This window comes from Stegodyphus dumicola, chromosome 5 (assembly GCF_044657685.1).
Source record: "Stegodyphus dumicola isolate Sdum_Otavi_A_Nest chromosome 5, ASM4465768v1".
NCBI classification, from domain to species: Eukaryota; Metazoa; Arthropoda; class Arachnida; order Araneae; family Eresidae; genus Stegodyphus; species Stegodyphus dumicola.
The window spans coordinates 217,109,907-217,130,073 of record NC_140772.1 but is presented as its reverse complement, the minus strand read 5'-3'; the positions used below and the strand labels follow the sequence as shown (position 1 = coordinate 217,130,073).

Genomic DNA, 20,167 nt, shown 5'->3' with positions numbered 1-20,167 from the left:
TTCACACAGGGTGAAAACATGCAAGAAAGAAGTTGTCGCTTTACTGAAGTAGGTTATTGTTAGCGCTGTAGTATTCAGTTTATCATGAGGGAAGGAAAAGCACTCCAAGAAGAATTTGTATACACGGGCGCTTTCGATATTTGTGGAAAAGAGATTTGGTTCTCTCTCGATGCGAATGAGTCAATATATGAATGCATGTCCATTCTTTCAGCTGCTTTTTGATCTCAGGTTGGAAATGAAGCGGCCAGGTTTCATCACACGCGTGACCCCACAAAAAGATCCCGAGAGATCATTGCATAAGATCATCATGCTGTCAACGGCCATACCAAGCTGAAAGTACCGGTCCTCGTCCGATCACCGAAAATGATCATGCACACTCTTCCTGATCTATATCTCTTGCGAACAGCTGGAGAACCTAGCAAGCAAAATGTTTTCTGCATTTAAGTCATTGGATTAGAGTTACCACACATCCTGGTCCCGTACCTGTATGCTCTGTGATCTTTCGCGTTGCGATGCATCTGTTACTTTAATGAATGTCTCAATGAGGAATATATCTTCGTCTGTATTGGTCGTTGACGGTCTACTTGACCTTGGTTAGTTCCACCCTGAGACCTCTGAAGCCATAGATGTAATACATTACATTGCGTTGCCTCAACAGACTGGTAACAGTATTTTGTGGAAAGATGTTGCTGAGTTATCTCCGAATTTGTACAGAAATTCGATCATTATTACTCTATAAAATTCATTCCCGTACAGCAAACATCCAGTTAGTAAAATAATTACTATGCTTTATATGGGGAAACGTTGCATATATTTACAAGCAAATTCCAGAAAGACATTTGTAACTATTTGCTTCAAGGGACTAAAGGAAAAATTAAAAACTACTGTTATTTAATTCAATACGAAAGACTTATTCTTCAAGACAACTATCGTTTTTGTAATTTTACTATATGGCCAAACTCTCAGCCAATTATCTTCAGAACAATCTCTGAAATGCTGTCTGAAGTGGTAAAGTTATTCTCAGATATCTGCATGAATTTTACACATACATGTGAGAATTTTTGTATTTAATTTGCTGTGGAATAATGAACATGTTATCAATTAGAAAGTTAATTTAAAAAGATCATAAAAAAACATAATTTTTTAATTGCTGAAATTTCAACAGTCAAATGTAAAACAGTTTTCATTTTTTATTATTATCTTAACTACCTAAGTTTTACAATTAAATGCACCTGTGAAAAATATGTAAGGAAATAACGCCTTAAAGTTTTAACATTTAAGGAAATAACGCCTGCTGCATCTATTTTTCAATCTGCATGTGTGCCCGAAGGGGTTGGACAATGGGACATTTATGAATTCAGTAATTGACCAAAAAAAAGTCTGTTTTTGTATTTATACAAAACAGAATTACGTAGTCTACATTTAAGCCACTTAAATTAGATGAAGTTTATTTTCATAATCATTATGAGTTTAATATTTAACCAGCTCTAGCATGTTCTCTAAATGGCCCTATCTGCAGTATGCAGACAGACTCTGTCAGAACAAAAATTCCAGTAGCAGAATTTTCCTAAATATAATACAGACGTTTTACGAAAGAACCTTCAACACCGCAAACAGCAGTTTACCATAAATATAAAATTTATCTTTTATATGATCTCCACACAGCAGATTTTTGTGCATAACCTCGACGTAGAAAATTTTCAGTTAACGAAACACTTGTTAATAAGTAAAATATAAAACATTTTCTCCGAATGTCCTTGCGTGCAGTATGTAGACAGAAACTGTTGGGAAAAAATGCCAGTAGTAAAGGTTTTCAAAATATAATAGTCGCATTTTATGAATACAGTCTCAACACAAGTGACAGTTTACCGCACATATAAAATTTATCTTCTTGCATGATCTCCACACAATAGGTTCGCTTGCGGAGCTTACACACAGCTAATTTTCAATTAGCGAAACATTTATTAACAAGTTAGGTATAAAAATTACTTGCCTTTATGTAAAACGTTCCTTGTAAAATGCTCCGTTTTAAGATTAATTCATTTTTTCGTGAGTCTATATACACATATTCAATACCGTGCGCTGTTTAGTACGTGTGGTGCAATACTGAGAGCACAGCACGCGTCAAAACTATATATAGGATATTATCACTCGAAAATGAGCATTTAGTGTTGTAGAGACATTAGGTTATTTCGAAGCAGGAGACATGAAAAATGAGCAATGTCCTCGCTGAGACTCGATCCACAGACTCCTCGAATGCTGGCCATTACACCACGATGGCATGCTAAGAAAGCAGGAGAAATGCATTATATACTCCCCCTTCTAAAGAACGATGAATATTAGGGGACCAAATCGCCAAATCCTGGTAGCGAAGAATCGTCATCCACCACCTTTTTTTATTTCGGGCGCCAATGTAGGTTATTTCGAAGCAGGACATGAAAAATGAGCAACGCCCTCACAGGGATTCGTACTTCGGACCTCTCGAGTGTGCTCACCACTATACCACGAAGGCATGCTAAGAAGGCGGGAGAAATACCTTATAGTGTTAATCCTTCAATTAATAACATTATTCTCTCTTTCAGGTGGACAGAAATATGAAGTATTTCACATTAACAACAAAAGAAACAACAAAAAAAAATGTAATGTTAGAGTTTCGTAAGGGTCAAGAAATGGGTCCATTTCTGCCAATCTAGCATCCTGGAGAAACTATTGTATAACATATCCTGAGCAATTCCTGCTTCGAGTGTGATAGTTCATTCTGGGGAAATATACGTATTAAGGATTTTCATATTAGTATGAAGAAACAGAAATTTCAACAAGATATTTATTGTCGTTGACAGTAGCGCAAAACTCCATTATTGGTTTTAAAACATCCTATGCTAACTTCATCTCTTTGCATAAATTTTGATATTTTTAAATGACTTTTTCAATATAGGGAAGATAGGTATCGATATATATATATACCTATGCATTTATATAAAAGAAAAAGCAATACTGGGAGAGAAATAAGTAAAAGCTATAAGCCCCAAGTAATGTCGTTGAATTATATAAACATCTTTTTTCCTTTTCAAATTTTACTGGTTATTGTACTCAAAATATTTTTGCAACAATCCCTTAAATCTCTGTTTGATTAAAAAGAAACCTAGTTACGTAAAAGCTGTAGTGAAATTACAATCTCTTAATCTTAGTTAATTTAAAGTAGCAAATATGTAGTTAATAAAGTATACTTTTCGTCTACGTAATTTAATTAAATTTAACGCAAGTTCCATTCTTTTGCCCTCCGTTTAATACAGGTAAATAGATAATTAAAACTGAAAGGTAGGTGACATATAAAAAGAACAGGACAGCGACAATCCTGTATTTTCGCACGGACACGACGGTGTTTTAATACATTAATGGCCATTTTTCTTTGGTGTAAAGCCAAAATTAGGGGAAAAATCATCAGTTCTCTATTATTGCTTTTCTTAATAAATGCAGAATAGTCAGCACGTATTTTGAATATGCTGTTTCGGTATTTCGAATGGATTCTGTATATACATGTCAGCATAGCATTTGTAATATTGTTGCTCTCTACGTGTTCGTGAATTTGAATTGATTGATGACTATGCTTGATGTAGAATCAAAACGCAATTTATTCACCAGTATTATACAAGACAGTTCCATAGACAAGTTAACAGGCCTCTAAAAACTACGGTAAATACGCTGAAAGAATCAGCCGCACAGCCTTCAGGCTAAAACGGGGAAAGCAGCTTCGCGCAAAGCACTATAGTATAGCTCCCGACTCGGTCAATCGCCATAGGAGCCCAAGACACTACTACTAAACTCAACGTATTCTCAAACGCTCACAATTCACTGCTACTCCGCATACAGGCAGGGTACTTATAGCTTTTGTCTTGCATTCGAGAACATGCTCGGGAAAACCGGTAAGAATTCTTCTAGAATGTTCTTACTCCGTCTATGGCATATCGCCAATTTTGTAGCCAAATGTCATCAAATGGACGATTTCGCGCTAAATCTGGCAACCCTTCCTTTCCTTGCTATTCTCTAGTAACCATAAACCACTTTGCTATCTTACCACCCAGCTGGGCATTTCTCAACAATATTACTAAGCACATTATCTCTTTGAGCATTGTAATGTGAGTAGTAATTGTGTAATGGCAGTATTGTAATGTCAGAATATATACAGAAATTAATAATTCTTCTATAGAACTGTGTCGGATACTTTTACCCATTCGATTCAATTGCTTCTGATAGTATGCTAAAACTTCCATTTTTAAGCTTGTAGAGACATTGGGTATTTTTTCTTTGAAGCAGGCAAGATGAAAAATTAGCAACCGCCTTCGCCGAGAATCGAACCACGGACCTCTGGAATACCGGCCCAGCCTGCAGAACCACTACACCACGAAGGCACGCTAGGAAAGTCGGAGAAATACCTTATAAGCTTTTTTAATTAATACATTTTTCAGCATTAATTAAGGCAACTCAGAATTTTCAAGAAACATCTTTCCTTGAGTTTAAATGCATGGCAATATTTATAACACGTACGAACTGAAATATCTGCTACTATGTAAGGTAACTTCTGATGAAAATTTAAAAGTAAAATTTTTAATCTGCTTCATAATCATTAATTTTGCATTTTGAATATTTCTGCAACGTAAAATTCTAAAATTTTATCTAAGAAACCAATAACGATTTTAAATTACACTGAATTAAGATCCGAAAGTTCGCCAAGAGAATTTTCATTTCATTTAAGAAATGGTGCCAGCGGCAAAAGAGGAATATCACAGATCGTGAATATGCAACGTTTATTTTAAGGGAACGAATTTATTGATTTCAAAAGCCAATGCTATTTGAAATAAAGAATTATAGATCATCACATTTTACTTCCGCCTTTTTATCTAATATACAGTAAAATGATATATCCCGCCTTTTTATCTAATATACAGTAAAATGATATATTACATCGTTTTATGAATGCTCAAATATAAATTGGTTAATAAATAAGTAATTTTTATTTCTTTTTTATGTCTCTTTTCGTTTAAATTAAAGAGAATGTTGAAATATGACCTGCGGGCACACACTGTTGAAATTTACGATTAACGCATTCAATTTAATAGATTGCAGTCTGTAGAGTGATTAGTGCATGGAAGTGCGTATTATAAATATTTCCATGCACTTTTGGTGCTGGAGACGCAAAAAATGTGCAACATCTTCGACGGGACTTGAACTCTGGACCTCTCGAATACACGTCAAATTTGCTTTCAGTTACACCACGAAGGCATGTGGCCCCAAGAGGGGGAAATACCTTATATACTCCCTCCTTCCCCCCTTTAAAGAGCGACTAGCGATAGGAGACCCAATCGCCGAATCCTAGTGGTGATGAATTACCGTCCACCACCTTCGTTCGGACCCCACAGAAGAGTCATTAAGGTATTTTTGGTCCTGGAGAGAAAATATGTGCAGTGCCCTCGACGGGATTCGAACTCTGAACCTCTCGAATACTCGTTGAGTGTGCTTCCAGTTACACCACGACGGCAGGGGTTGAGAAAATACTGTTACGAAATGTACAGGCGCGGTAAGAGGGCTTTCCCGCAAAGCAGTTTTAGGATTGCCATAAAATGGCAAGGTAAGGAGGGGTTGCCACATTTTGCGACAAAATTGGCGATATGCCATGGACGGATGGAGAACCTTCTGGAACGAATTCTTACCGTTTTAGACCAGAATATTCTCGAACACAAGACGAAAGCTATATAAACCCTGCTGGTCCGCAGTCAGTGAGTGTGTGTGTCACTCAGTGAGTGTGTGTGCCTCGTCTAGCGAGCTGATAGTCAGTCATTGAGCGAGTGTCTCGAAGTCTAGCGCCAAGTTGGTCCTCGAGTGCATCGAGAGAGTCTTTTAGTGCATCGCGAATTAATGCATCGTTGAGTTTTGTCTTAGACTGTGCTGAGTCGAGAGCTATAGTCTTGTTTATCGTCGAGTGCATCGCGTGGAGAGTCTCGAGAGTATGTGGAGTTCCGAGAACGACCAAGCAGAGTTGGCAGCTGTACTCTGGTGCTTTGCGGTGAAGCTGTCTCTACCGTGATAGCCTGATAACCTGAAGACTGTGTCGCTGATCGTGTCAGCGTGTTTATAGTAGTTTAAACTACTACACTGTAAAACGTGTTTTGGAGCTGTCTTGACAGTACTGGCAAATAAAGTGTGTTTCGATACTTCATCAATTGTCGTCGTTATTCACTTCAAATCTACGAACTCCGTACGAACGTGACGGAAGAGAATAACGTAACAACTGGTGTCAGAAGAGAAAACAGCAACAATACCTTATAAGTTACTCACGGTAATCATGTAATATAATAAAGGAAACATGTCTAAATATCTAAAATAACTTTTACAAGTGCGTTATTATTTGTGCTTGGATTAACCAAAGTCCTAAAATGACACTTTTTTCTCTGGATATCTTTATTAAATTTCAAACACCATAAGCAAAGATTTAGCAATAAATCTAATAAACCAACCTGACGTATAACAAAATTTTGTTAAAAATGTATAGTACCCCTAAGTGTCAAGACCGGCTTCATTCGGTTAAGAGATTTTTTGTCACTTAGTGCATATTCACTAGTAATTTAAAATATTTGGCTTTTTTGTTTTCTTTATTGATCTGATATCATTTTAATAAATGGACATTTATTAAAAATAGAGGCTCAAGTAAGTAATTCTACAAATTTAATTAATAAATGCTGTTTAAATGCAGTTTTTCATGAACAGATCCAAAAGCCTTGTCTTTCGGAGGGTAAACAAACAGCTTCAAAAATGCAAATTTTATTAATATTTTCGAAAGAAACATTTATTTATTGAAGATTTTATTAGGAGATCAGTTTTTGAATTGGAGTTGTTTTGAATTTTATCAGGAAAAATTTTATTAATATTTTCAAAAGCAACACTTACTTATTAAATTTTTTAGGAGACCAGTTTTGAATTGCAATCGTTTTTAATTTTATTACTTTGTTTTTGAATTTTATTAGGAATTCATTCCATTCCATTCTAGATACCCCAAATAGCGGCCTACGCCCTTTAAATGATGTAATTTCGCATTGAGTACATGCAGAACTTCTGGTTGAAAAGTGAACAGTTTTTCATCCTAATTTTGTTTCGTGAAAAAAGAATTTACCTTGAAATAAACGTGGAAAAGAATAGCTTTTTCTGGCGTAAAGTCATTGAGAAGATTTGAACTAGTTATTCGCCTAAAGTCACTAACTATTTTCGAGCTGAGATCATGATTTGCCTTACGGTTATTATTGTATCGATTTCATTATTGCTGTTGGTGGCTTTTACCAATGCGATCGTCAATTATCAATTTACTTAGAATTATCATGGCACGTTTAACTCTGTATTTGGTGTATGATGCAGTTGAATTCAGTTGAATGATTTATTGAAGGAGAGTGATTTTGCTGGTGACTTTGAGCAATTATTCGCCTTCTCATTTAACAATTCAACTAATCTGAATACCCTATATATGAATATACGTATATTAAAACCGAATGCAATGCCATCCCAACATATTCAAAACTTTTATTTGGGCATAATCTAGCCATATAAGTAAATAATATGATTACAGCGGTTAATATTTCTAGTAAAAAAGCAAACTTAAATCAATAAGATTCTATTACAATATATACTATTAACTGAATAAAACAAAGTTACTGAAATTGTTCTCATTATTATAGTCATAAGTTGAGAACAAATAAATAATAAAATCAATAATACAATCAACGATTATTCTTAATAATTTAAATAAAATTCTGCTTTTTATGTAGAGAATTTTAATATTACTTTAATTAAAATCATTATAATTATAAGAATTTTTATTACATACTTATGACGAAACGCTATTACTCTAATATTTATAAACCTGGAAAGCCCATTCATTTCCTTATTTTCTTTATTTTGATTCCATAATCAATCCACATCATCTATATCCTTCTTCTTATACTTTCCCTTTTACTTAGAGGATCATCATTAAGTAGTAGATAATTGGTAAGAATCTCATGATCACATAAATCTTCTTTAATAGCACGTATATCTTAACCTTAACATTTGATAAAATTTATTCTTCCTTTAATTCTCCTTTTAGTTTTTCTCAGAGACTTATTATTTTAATCAAAATTTTGTCTTTTATTACCCTTTTTATTTTAACTAAACTTCTAGAAAGTAAAGGAAACATTTCATTAAATTCACTAGTTAATCTTCACTACTGATCATTTACTATAATCGCACTCTCCTTAATTAGAAGTTTATTAATGTAAATTTCTTCATCCAACTTCTGACTAATTACCCTTACTATTATCTCTATTCTTATCCTTACATGTTTCTTATCAAATATATTTTTATTTTGAATTATATTTTAAACAATCATTAATCCAAATCTTCTTTCTTATTACAATAAACGGAAAACAATCAGAACGTCTCCAAGCAGTAATTTACATAATGATTTATACTATTACAAATCCCCTTCCAGTCATATTAGGAATTCTTTTTCATTAAAAAATTCAGAAATTTTATTTTCCATTACCTTTAATTATAAAATCAATTTACCAATAACCTTTATTTTAGTCTCTTTAGCTAAACTCCCTATATCCCTATTCTTCATCATTAGCTTCCCAAGCTCACGCACGAGTTCTTCGTAGAAGCACATTTAGAAGCTTTTATAATTCTACCGGCTGTACTCTTATATTTTGAAGGCTATGGAATAAAACGCTTTATCCTCTTTATTTTACAAAAACTAACTATATTTAAACCTGATTTATTAGAATTAGTTAGTGCTAGAGCAACATACAATTATAGTAAGATTTCAGCAAATTTTAAAAGTTTTAAATAGGATATTGCTCACTAGATACAAAGGAAGAAACCAATGACGAATTTTTCTCATGTAAAAAGTGAAAGAGGAGCAAACTTAAAACATAAAAAAATAAATAAAAATGTAAAAATGTTTGAATTGGATTGGATTAAAGCACGCCATGGCTATCTGCCTAACACGAAGGATTCCTTCATAGGAGACCTTCAAAACGAAACTGACTAGTATTCACGCTACACTTCAAGGGACAATGATAAAAAAAAATATTCAGAGTGCGTAGTTTTAACGTTTTACCTAAGAGGTTAAATTCTGTCGTTATGAATCTGCTTCTAGTAACACGCAAACAATATTATGTGCTATTAGAGAACAGGTACAATAATGTTAATTTAAAAAATTTGTACAGTGATGAATAAAAGCACTTCTATTTCCCAAACAAAATTAAAAATATTATTTGTATAATTTCTTCTTCTATAATACTAAGAAACGTTCTTATCGCTAAAAAGATGTATATCTCAGCGTGATTTGAGACAGGATTCTCACTTTCAAGAATAGAATGGAATATTCCTATTACAAAGGAAATAAATCAATAATGAGTCCTTTTTCCATTTTAAGCATATTCTCTCGTTGTAATATATGTAGTCAACCAAGAGTAAAATATTCCATTTCTAACAGGTAGTCCTGGAAACATATAGTTCAAATCGGCCAAATATTTCTACAGGAAGCACTTCAAACTCTATAAGATAGGATTCTGAAAATGGTTCCCAATTTTTCTTCTTTCGTCAAATGAGAAAGCGTTAGAAATCAACTGATCCTTACCGAGATTCAAGCCACAGAATTTTTACAAGCCAGCTAGACGTGTTAACCAATTACATCACTAGGCATGGGAAATAAATAATTAATTACTTTTTCCTACACTTAAAAGGCTATTTGGGAAAGGCACAAATCTTTGTCAATCAAATCTCTGTAGTGAACAATTATTATTAATAAATACAATACTTGAAACAGTTTTGACTGCAAATTTGAATTCATGTAATCTATTTGAATTCAAACTTGTTTATAAATAATATGTTTATCTTTGGTCACAATATGGCATAAAAAGGAAACTGGTAAGTGGTTAATCCCTGCTTGAGTAAACTTTCGAACCCTTGACAAACTAAGAAATATCATAAACAAGTAATTACCTTTTCTCTTCTTACCGCATGCTTTGTGGTACAACTGGAAACCACGTCTAACAATCGTAAGATACACAGTTAAGTGTCCCGAGGACGACACTGGGGAACTTTTACTAGTAATGCTCCGAAATAAATTGCTGAATATTTTCTACAAATTAATAAATGAATACTTTTAGCCAAACTGCGAAACGGATAAAATAAATTTCATTAATTTTTATGCAATATCCTAGAATTAAATTATTCTAATTATCATGGTGATGGTGTGGTGGTGGTGGTGGTGTATTTAATTATGGCAAAGCACACTAGGGCTATCTGCCTAAGAGGAGGGATGCCTTTCGTGGAGGACTTTCTAAGGGAAACTGGCTCGTATACACGTTACACATGGGGAAGACCACGAAAACACCCATGCAGCCAGCCCGTTCGCGGGATTCGAACCTCGGACCGAACTACCAGTGTTCAGCGACTTTACCGCTCGGCCGCTGGTGGGCCCTAATTATCATGTTAACTTCGTATAATATTATATGCAATTTGTAACAAGATCGTGAAATACTTTCAGTGCGTGTGATAGAATTTCTTGTGTCATACGCCAATACAGAAAAAAATTCTCACATCTCTTTAAAATTCATTAAAAAGCTAATTCAGTATTTAATTCTAGTTCTATTAATTATGAGAACATGTTTTACAGTTGAAACATTTTAACCTTATCGAAATTTTCATATTAAAAATACAGTCATTACTTTCAACATTTATTAGCAATTTAGATGGAATTCTGCATTATTTTTGTAATTCATTTATCTTTTCAAGTCTTTATAGCACTTTTACTATCTTTAAAAATTAAATTTTATTTCCTTCTATGGTTATTAGATTTCACATTCAGCTGTAAATATTTTCCTTAATTTAAGATGGGATAAATTAAGCTTGATTTTTTATAAGATTAATAGCTGCACTGCGTTTAACCAGTAAACAACTTTAGTGTTTAATGCTCTAAGATGAAACTTAAAATTCTTTCCTCTACTTACGTGTGACAGAATATGTTTACTTTAAATATTCTGAGTATTCTGCTTAAACCCCTTTAGTGCTTTTTGTCCGTAGTATTCAGGATGTTTCTTAATAGAGAATATTAAGCCTCCAAAGAAAGAATTAATTGGTATTTATGATAAAATTGGTATAGCTTTCACAATTTCATGCATCACCTACTCACAAAACCAGCTTTGATTTCAATATCAATATAACCCCTTCAAACTTTCTGAATAACGATCTACTTTAAACTCTCCATGAAACACAAGAAACATGTTTTAATTTCGTTGTCCAGTTTAGAAGAATGTTGATTTCAATATATCTTAACAAAGCATGGCTTATGTTGGTATGTTAACAGGATTTGGAAGGAACGAAATTTGCCATTATGGCTGCTCTGGAAAGAAATTTGTTATTATAGCTATCTCTTCCTCTAAAGATTCTTAGTAAAATGTTGAACTTTTCTGATAAAGATATCCCACTTGCAGAAATAAATCACTTTAAGGTTTAGTTTGAGTTTAAAGAAAATGTTTACCTTAATCCAAAAAGACAGTTTATTTTATAACATAATACCTTTTCTTATTATTATGTTTCAATTTCATTCTATTTATGGAAAGTTTAATTTAGTTTTACGGGTAAAGCCCTCGATGTTAAAACTCAATATAAAATAAATCTACATATATATTATTTTCGCAACTTATTAGAAAATCACATTGTGAGAGATATATAACTTAAGATTTAATCATTATTTTGAATATTATATTTGAACTGAAGTTGAACAAACACACGATATGTTACTTGCTTTTAAAAGCCTGTAGCTAACCATTTGAAGCATTATGCTAATACTGGAAACCGATTTTCAATTTCCATGCGAATTTTCATATACATTTCATTAAGAATACATGCATCAAAAAAGTAAATATAACAATACATATATTTTATATGTCATATTTTTTACGAAACATAAACTAACTTAATTTCCATCACACGTAAATTATAAAGTAACTTTTTATTTCAATTTTCTTTTATATGATAATACCATTCTATTGCGTTATTCATACTTAATTTAAATACGGATTTAACATTAAGCAAAAGTAACTCAAATATTTTTAATTATTAACACAATAATTTCTTAATTAATAATCTGAAAAAGATTCATTTTCAGTTTACAGAACATGAAATTATATCATTTCACAGGTTCTAAACGTATATCAAACTCACTAATAAAATATTAGTAACAGAAGAACTCTTTATACTATAAAAGTTGTAGAAACATTATTTTTTTTTTAAACACAGCACATGAAAAATGAGCAATGCAACGGCCGGTGGACCTCTCGAATACGCTTCCAGTATGCTACTGTTACACCATGTAGGCATTCAGAACGGAGGGAGGGAAAACTTATATATCCCCCCATTTTAAAGGAAGACTGGGAATTAGGGCATTCAGTGGCCAGATGCTGGTGGTGAAGAATTATCATCCAACACCATTTTAGTTCGGGCGCCACTGTGAAACCTTAGGTTGTTTTTGAAGCAGAAGTACATGAAAAAATGAGCACTGCCCTCGCCGGGACTCGAGCCTGGGCCTTTCCAATACGACAAAGAAAAGTTACAGCAAATATAAGCAAATAAAGCAATAGCAAATAAGGGCTATAACAATCCCTTCTGAGAGCGGCTTCTAGAATGCGTAAAACAAATGCGAACAAAACATTATACACATAATAATAAAATAAATAATTTTAATAATAATAAAAATAATACAAACATGTATTATTTTTATTATTATTAAAAATAATAATAAAAATCCGAAAGCTTTCAGATGTTACATTACCCCCAAAGGGCCGTTTTTTAACGTTTTGTGGGTTAACTTTATTAATTAAATATCATAGTCTTCGCACTTAAACCATGAAATTCAGTTCAACAGCAATATCGCAAAATAATTATAAAATGAGCATATCTTTCGAGTTTCCGATACACAGTCTCGCGCGCTGGAGATAAATTTTTTTTTCCGTACAGTGTTGCCATTGTTCGATTTGAAGTCATCGAGTCTGTTAATCGAATGCTCATTAAATTTTTAGAAAATATGAAATCGATAATAAAACGAATTCCAAATTTTGGTTTCCAGATGCCCATATTCGGATGTAAATGTGCGTTATTCAAATTTTGATGGCTCTAGGTACCATCGTTTTATCACAATGCGAGAAACATACATACAATTATGCAGATTCTTCATTATTTAATTTCTTTAAATATAATACGGAGTTGTAATATTTCGTGGCAACAGTTTGAAAAGTGAACCGAGAATTAAATTTTTCAACGCAAAATGCCAAAACGAAATTAATAACCCTTTTGGGTTAAAAATCTTGTAATTTACAGCATTTGGTCTGTAATTTACAGTTATTTCTTTCCTAATATTCATCGCAGAATTTAATTTAATTATATAATGTACACTTAAATTTGAAATAATTTCTTTAACATTTGTAATAATTTTTAATTCCTGTCATTAAAAGGAAAATTAAAACTTTAAAAGCCCTGAAGGTTGCTGAAGGTCATCATAAAGAGAAGACCATATATTAGCAAAAACAAAAAACTGCAAAATAATCGCACTGTTACAGAAGCTAAGTAAGTGTGCACTACGGTCGACCCTGCTCAAATGACACTTCTATTCTTCAGATGCACTTCTAAGTACTCACTGTTGAAGACTTTCCAGATTCCTAAGCGGAGTTTCGCTGTCAAGTATATAACCTTAAAAACTGAAAAGCAAACAGAAGAGCAGAGACCCTCTACTCTTTCATTGCAATTAATGTTTTTTTTTTCCTAGATTTTTACATAATTTTTCAATAAACAATATTTTAAGCATTTAACAGTACCATTCACAATTAAACTAAACGCAACATAACGCAATAACACTGCATTTCACAGAATGATTTATATACCGCTTTTTTCCAAGCAAGCTTTATCTTATTTTAAAATTTTAAATTATAGTTTTCATTTATGAAACTTTTTACCTAGTTCTCTTTCATTTGAACGTTTTCAATCTATCAATCTAGTTATACCCAGCTATAAAATTATACATGCAATAATTTTTAAGACAACCTTATCATATTAATACCTCTATATTTAGAGATATTTATAAATATTTAGTGTATGATATGATTCGTGTATGGAATTTAATTTTGGTTTGAAATATACAACAACTAAGTGGTGCAACAACTAACAAACAACTAAGTCGTTAGGTCATTAGTTTAGCACATTAGTTTAATAAGCCACAATTATCTCCTTTTTAAGCTGTAGAAGCGATAATTTGTTCTCCAATACTGGTATTTAACCTCAAGAACCCCAGAACTATTTCATGCTGATCACTCAATATATACGTTTTAAAAGTAAAAGCATCAGTACTTCAGTCTCTTAATATTTCACCCCAAGTTCCTTTACGTCGCATTATTATTATGCCATCCCCTCACTGCCCACTCACCTTCGCCTTACTGCATTAATCATTCAAGTTACAAGGGAAATTTTCACTTCCTGTGGTAGTTTTGCATTTTATTTATGTCAAAACTGTGTTCTTACTAACGTAGCCCGATAAAATGCCAATCTTAGCGACATAAGATCTTTAATTTATCTTTTAAAATACAGCAGCATCTTACTTTTGAAGCAGATAATCATATCATTCTCTTATTTTTATCATTAATCATTCTCTTATTTTTCATAATTTATATCATTCTCTTATTTTTCGTGATATTTCTAACTTACATAAATTTTAACGCATTTAATTATGGAAATCGTAATAATAGTAATTAAAAAAGCTTGTAAATCTTTGAGCTGCCATTTTCATTAATCAGATGTGTTTGTAATTCCAAATATTTTGTATCTCAGCAAATAATATTTGTTTACGCACTGCCTAACGATTAATTTTATTTACATTTATATCACCATTATAAAAAATAAGAAGACGTTTCCTAAATTTATACGTCATATATTTCGGATACATAATCCATAGTGTTTTGTTTTTGTTGCTTCATTTTAATTAGAAATTATTCCTATACCTCATATGATCAACTACTCGCCTGGAGACACCAAATTTTCATCAGTAATTTCTGTATTTTAATTTCTATAAGAAGCCTCTATTTTAATTCTTTGAACACTGAGGTCTACATTTTACATTATACAAGAAATTCATGTAAGGAGAAAGCCTACGTGTAACGTAATAAAGATTACATACATAACATACATTACATTACATAACATATATAAAATTTGTGTATTTTTAAAAAATGCTAAGATTTGTCGTAATAAAATAGTAATTCATTACAATTCAGCTCAAGTCATAACTATAACTCTATTTCGGTGTTATTTCAGTTGTATTTACTTTCAAATTAATCAAGCCAATATTAAAGTAGAACGCGAGTTTGGTGAGTATTTCTTGCAAAGAAACACATTGCGCATAATTCTCGGAATTATAATATCCCTTAGAGAAAAATCTGTCTTGACGATTAACATGCGAGTTGAATTTATCCTAAAAGTTAAGAAAAAACGTTGCTCTATGTTGAGTGCTCGTAATCTGACTTTTGCAATTAAACACCGTTCTTTCATTGCGTGGAAACTTAGTAACAGCAATGTCCTGTCGTTGCGAAATCAATGAAAACTTTTATCGGCAACTAATTAGAAAAGCTATTTCTATTTAGTTTGTTGAATTAATATTGTTGAGGGACTAATGAAAAATTCATTAAGGACTTTCTTGAAACCTAATTATTTGACATATAGAAACAAAAGTAAAGACATTAAATTATTATTGATTTAAGATTTTAACCTAGCTGCAAGAAATCAAAGAATACAAACCTTCAGTAAAACAGGAAATCAAACTAATGAACGTAGAGTTAGATGATTTAAAAATGCACATCACAACAAAAGAATCAAAACACACAAATTCCTTACAATTTACAATAAGTAAATCACATTGCATTTTATCATCAGTAAAGCAAATACTCATTTCTTTGATCCAGAATTACATATTCTAAATCATTAGGAAGAAACATATACTACAATATACCGAAATTTTGTTTATAACATGCTTTCATAAATCGACAAGCCACTTAAATTTTAGTACCATTTTAGCAATTAATCAAACATGCTCTCTCTCTCTCTCTCTCTGTCTTGTATACGTATATATATAGAGAGAGAGAGAAAGAGAGAAATGAAGAAATATAAAATGAATTCGTGAATTTGTTTCTTAATTTCTTACTTTTTGTCTATAACCGATTAAATTTTCAGCAGCATATTGGGCGGAAATTATGTTGGGATAATTTTGTTTTAAAATACATGCGAGAGAGAAAGAGAAAGACGTAACGTCTCTCTGTCTCATATATATCTATAAATATATGTTTTTTATATAAAATATATGTTTTTATATAAAACATATGTAAAATATATGTTTTTTATCTATAATTATATGTTTTTTATATATACACACACATATATATATATATATGTATGTTTTTTATATACATATATATATATATGTATGTTTTTATATACATATATATATATGTTTTTATATACATATAGATATATAGATATATAAATATACGTATTTTATATTTTAAAAGAAGTTCATAACATAAGGCACTGAAAATTATACTTCATTAATATAAAATCATCAAGGAAGTTATTTATTTCATCTTAAAATATAAATAATCAAATTTTTTTAAATTACGATAGCTTCTTGACTAAATGTTTAGATTCTGATACGATTTATGAGTATTTAATGCTTCCAATATCATATAATTATTTTATTATTTGTAATAAATACTATAATAAGTAATATTTATAATAAATATTAAATAAAAAAGTAAATAATACCAAATTTATTATTTATAGTAAATTTGGTATTATAAATCATAAGTCCGGTATTTTAAAATTAATTAATGATTTGCGGTATATTATGCATAATTTTATGCCATTACTTACTTAAAAATTATTTTGAATCCTTGCTGAAAAAAGATCACTTTTGTGGTGCTAGTCCGAACAATGTACTATAACAAGTTTAAATTCAGCAGAGACAGATCGTCCCATTTCTCCCAATCGACAAATTTTGAAATACAATAAATTTTGAGAACACAAAACTTTACAGCTTTTCATCCTTTTTTCGAACTGGTATTGGGTTTCCAAAAATTTCTCATATCCAGGGAATCAGACACAACTCAAAAAAAAAAAAAAAAAAAATGCTAACACTATTGATAAATTTGAAAAGCTCTGCAGAGCGATATGACACCACCAACCGCACCGCAAAGTGTCATGTTCTGCCTCCGAGTTCTGGCGAAAAGAGTTGAGAAAAGTTAGTCTCTCTCTTTTTCGCAAACAGCTCGTGCACAAATGGGAGAGACAACACTCCCTGTTAACTCAACGGCAGAGCCAGTCTCGAACGGTTATCGCTCAGTTCTAGTGGTTTTGCCTCCGGCAGTGACTACCAGCGACCTCTGACGACAGCTATCTTAGGTTGAATGTAACTGAATAAACGGAATCTATGACCGAATTTTGAATACGCGCCAAGATATTGTGTATTTGCAAATGATCTAGGAGAAAATAGGAGGGGGAGACATGGATCCCTTTCCGAAGAGTAAAAAAAAAATCTTAAATGATGCTCTGAATCAGCATATTTATTCAGGCGCTTAGATATACAGTTTTCCAAACATTTTTTCAAGATTCTTTACTGTATGTAGCTTATCTGAATATTAAATAATTATTGTCTGAAATTTAATCATTCGTCTTTGGAAATACAGTACTTAGACGTAGATGTTAATCTATAGATGTAAAATAATAAGGGAACTTCTGTTTGTATCGTCTTATGTAGATAGATTTTAGGACCTCGTTAAGAGAAACTGGTAGCCTAGGTATAATATTTCTTTCACAGTACCGTAACTACAATAAATTACTTCACATAGGTCGCTGGTTCGTCTCCCGCTCGACGGACCAGAAAACTTGAATTGACTTGATCTATTTCCCGTCGATAGATATATGTCATAATAAAATAATACCACACACATTACACAGAAATAACACGCTCTAATTTTCATTACATTTATTTTCCATAGCGACTCTCTGGCGCTAAGTTTCATGGTTTACATTACATTACATAACAGCGTAATATATGAATACAGCGTAATATATGAATCGCAACTTCCAATGTACCACAAAAAATCAAGTTTCTCCCAGAATATATTTCAGCAACAATTCTGGAGGCGCATGCGCTATTAGCCCAGATTACGCTCTGGCGCCAAGTATTTCTCAGATAATACAAAACATATGCAGTTTTTTTGTTCTTATAAAGGAAGAGTAAGATTATGGAGGATTACAGAATTAATATTTTGGGGGCGATACTTGAAGCTTGAGTTGGTCAGTGGTCTTCAAACTAGTCTGGAAAGCCTTTAAAGTTTAAATTTCTACGTGGGACTACTGAAAACATAATTTTTTGTGGAACACCTAAAATATTTTTTATGGAGTTCGTGCCATTCCAAGAAAGATAAGTCGTAGAGAACAATGAAAATCTAGCATAGCATTCTTTACATGCTTTATATGTTGAAAACAAAACGAATTTTGCTCGTAATAATAAATTTAATTCATATTAATTTAGATTACATTAGCAAGAGAATTAAAAAATCTGATATGCACACCACATGACTTCCTTGTACGAAATATGAACTTTTTTCTGCATTTTATTTAAACTTATTCTGGAAACTGGAAATTCATAAGAGTTATATTTCTTATTCAATAAATTTAGTTTCATTAATTAACTTTGCGACAAGGCAAAAGCACATAAGAGCTCAAAATAATTTCCTTAAAAATTGAAAGATATAGAAAAACATAAAACACCAAATACAGTTAAATCAATCAACTAAACAATTCTTAAAATTAAAATCTTAGTTTCTACGCAAAAACAAGCAATTCGGCCAGCAGGCAAGATGGCAGATTTTTCGGTGCAGAAAACTAAAGGTTTCCTTTTGGTTCCACTCGGCAAAAAAACACTGATGGTACAAAACGAATTAATTCACTATTTTGCTTTGTTTCAAATGTGAACAAACTTGATTGCAATGGAAAAACAAAATTAGGCTTAATCGTACTTAAACATCTTTTAATTTGTTGATAATTCTACAACAACGGCGTGCAGATTAACTAAACGCATAAAAACCTCAACCAGAAGATAAGAATAACTTAATTCATTCATTTTTAAAGCACAAAATGCGCAATTTACCAACATATAAGAAAATAACAGAGTGGATATATATATATATATATATATAATCCTGAATGATCTAAAATTCACTTAGTTCGAAAACAAATTTTTCTAAATATTTGCGCAATAGCTGCAAGTATTAGAAATTTTGATACTTCTAATAAATTTGTATTAGGAGATAATATAATCAATATTTTTAGTAAATATATTAATATTATATATATATATATATATATATATATATACTTTTGGTGAGGCCTATTGGAATCAAAATAGAGGGTGCGCAACTACATGTTATAGCAGTCCTATATACAAAATTTTAATGTTCTAAGGCTATTCGTTTTTGAGTAATGCGAGTTCCATACGTACGTACAGACGCACGACAAAATCTCTTCTGAATCCATTTTAAATCAGTTTTATAATTCGTTTGGAAAAAAAGAGTTCTTTTCTACCCTTACGTACAGATGTCACAAAAAAACATCTTTAAATTGCATTCTATAGTGGTCAAAATGGATATTTTCTTTTTAATATGATACCCGGAATTTTTCCTGATTACAATACTTCCTTTACTTGAACAAAAAGATAAAAGTTTGATTTAATATTTTAGATTATTAGTTTTTCGGTTTATGTTTTATTCAAAATTTCTATAAAATTTGGATTTTAGCTTGAAGAACTCCTCCAGGTGTTGCAAGAAATCCCTAATTTCCGCAGAAAACTTATTAAAGGTTATTGGCTTACTCGACAGTAATCAGAACTTCACGGTTTTGAGGGGTGCAAGAAACTTTCAAAACTATACTTTGAAAAAATTTTTTTAACCCTTGGGGGATAGTGTTCCCCAAGATTTATCACTGAAATATGCAACAGTTTTATCCTAAGCTATCACTCCATTGAACAGGTGAGAAGCTT

The 20,167-nt window shown here is 31.8% G+C and overlaps 1 protein-coding gene across 2 annotated transcripts in view; it reads right to left on the bottom strand.

The window, feature by feature from the left end:
• Positions 1–17,445, bottom strand: part of LOC118193453 (uncharacterized) — a 917,076-nt gene extending 899,631 nt beyond the window's left edge. For both annotated transcript variants that reach the window (XM_085817668.1, XM_085817667.1), the window contains exon 1: positions 16,999–17,445. The gene's annotated coding sequence lies outside the window, so the exon portion shown is untranslated. The remainder of the gene's footprint in view (positions 1–16,998) is intronic.
• Between the last annotated feature and the right edge of the window lie 2,722 nt (positions 17,446–20,167).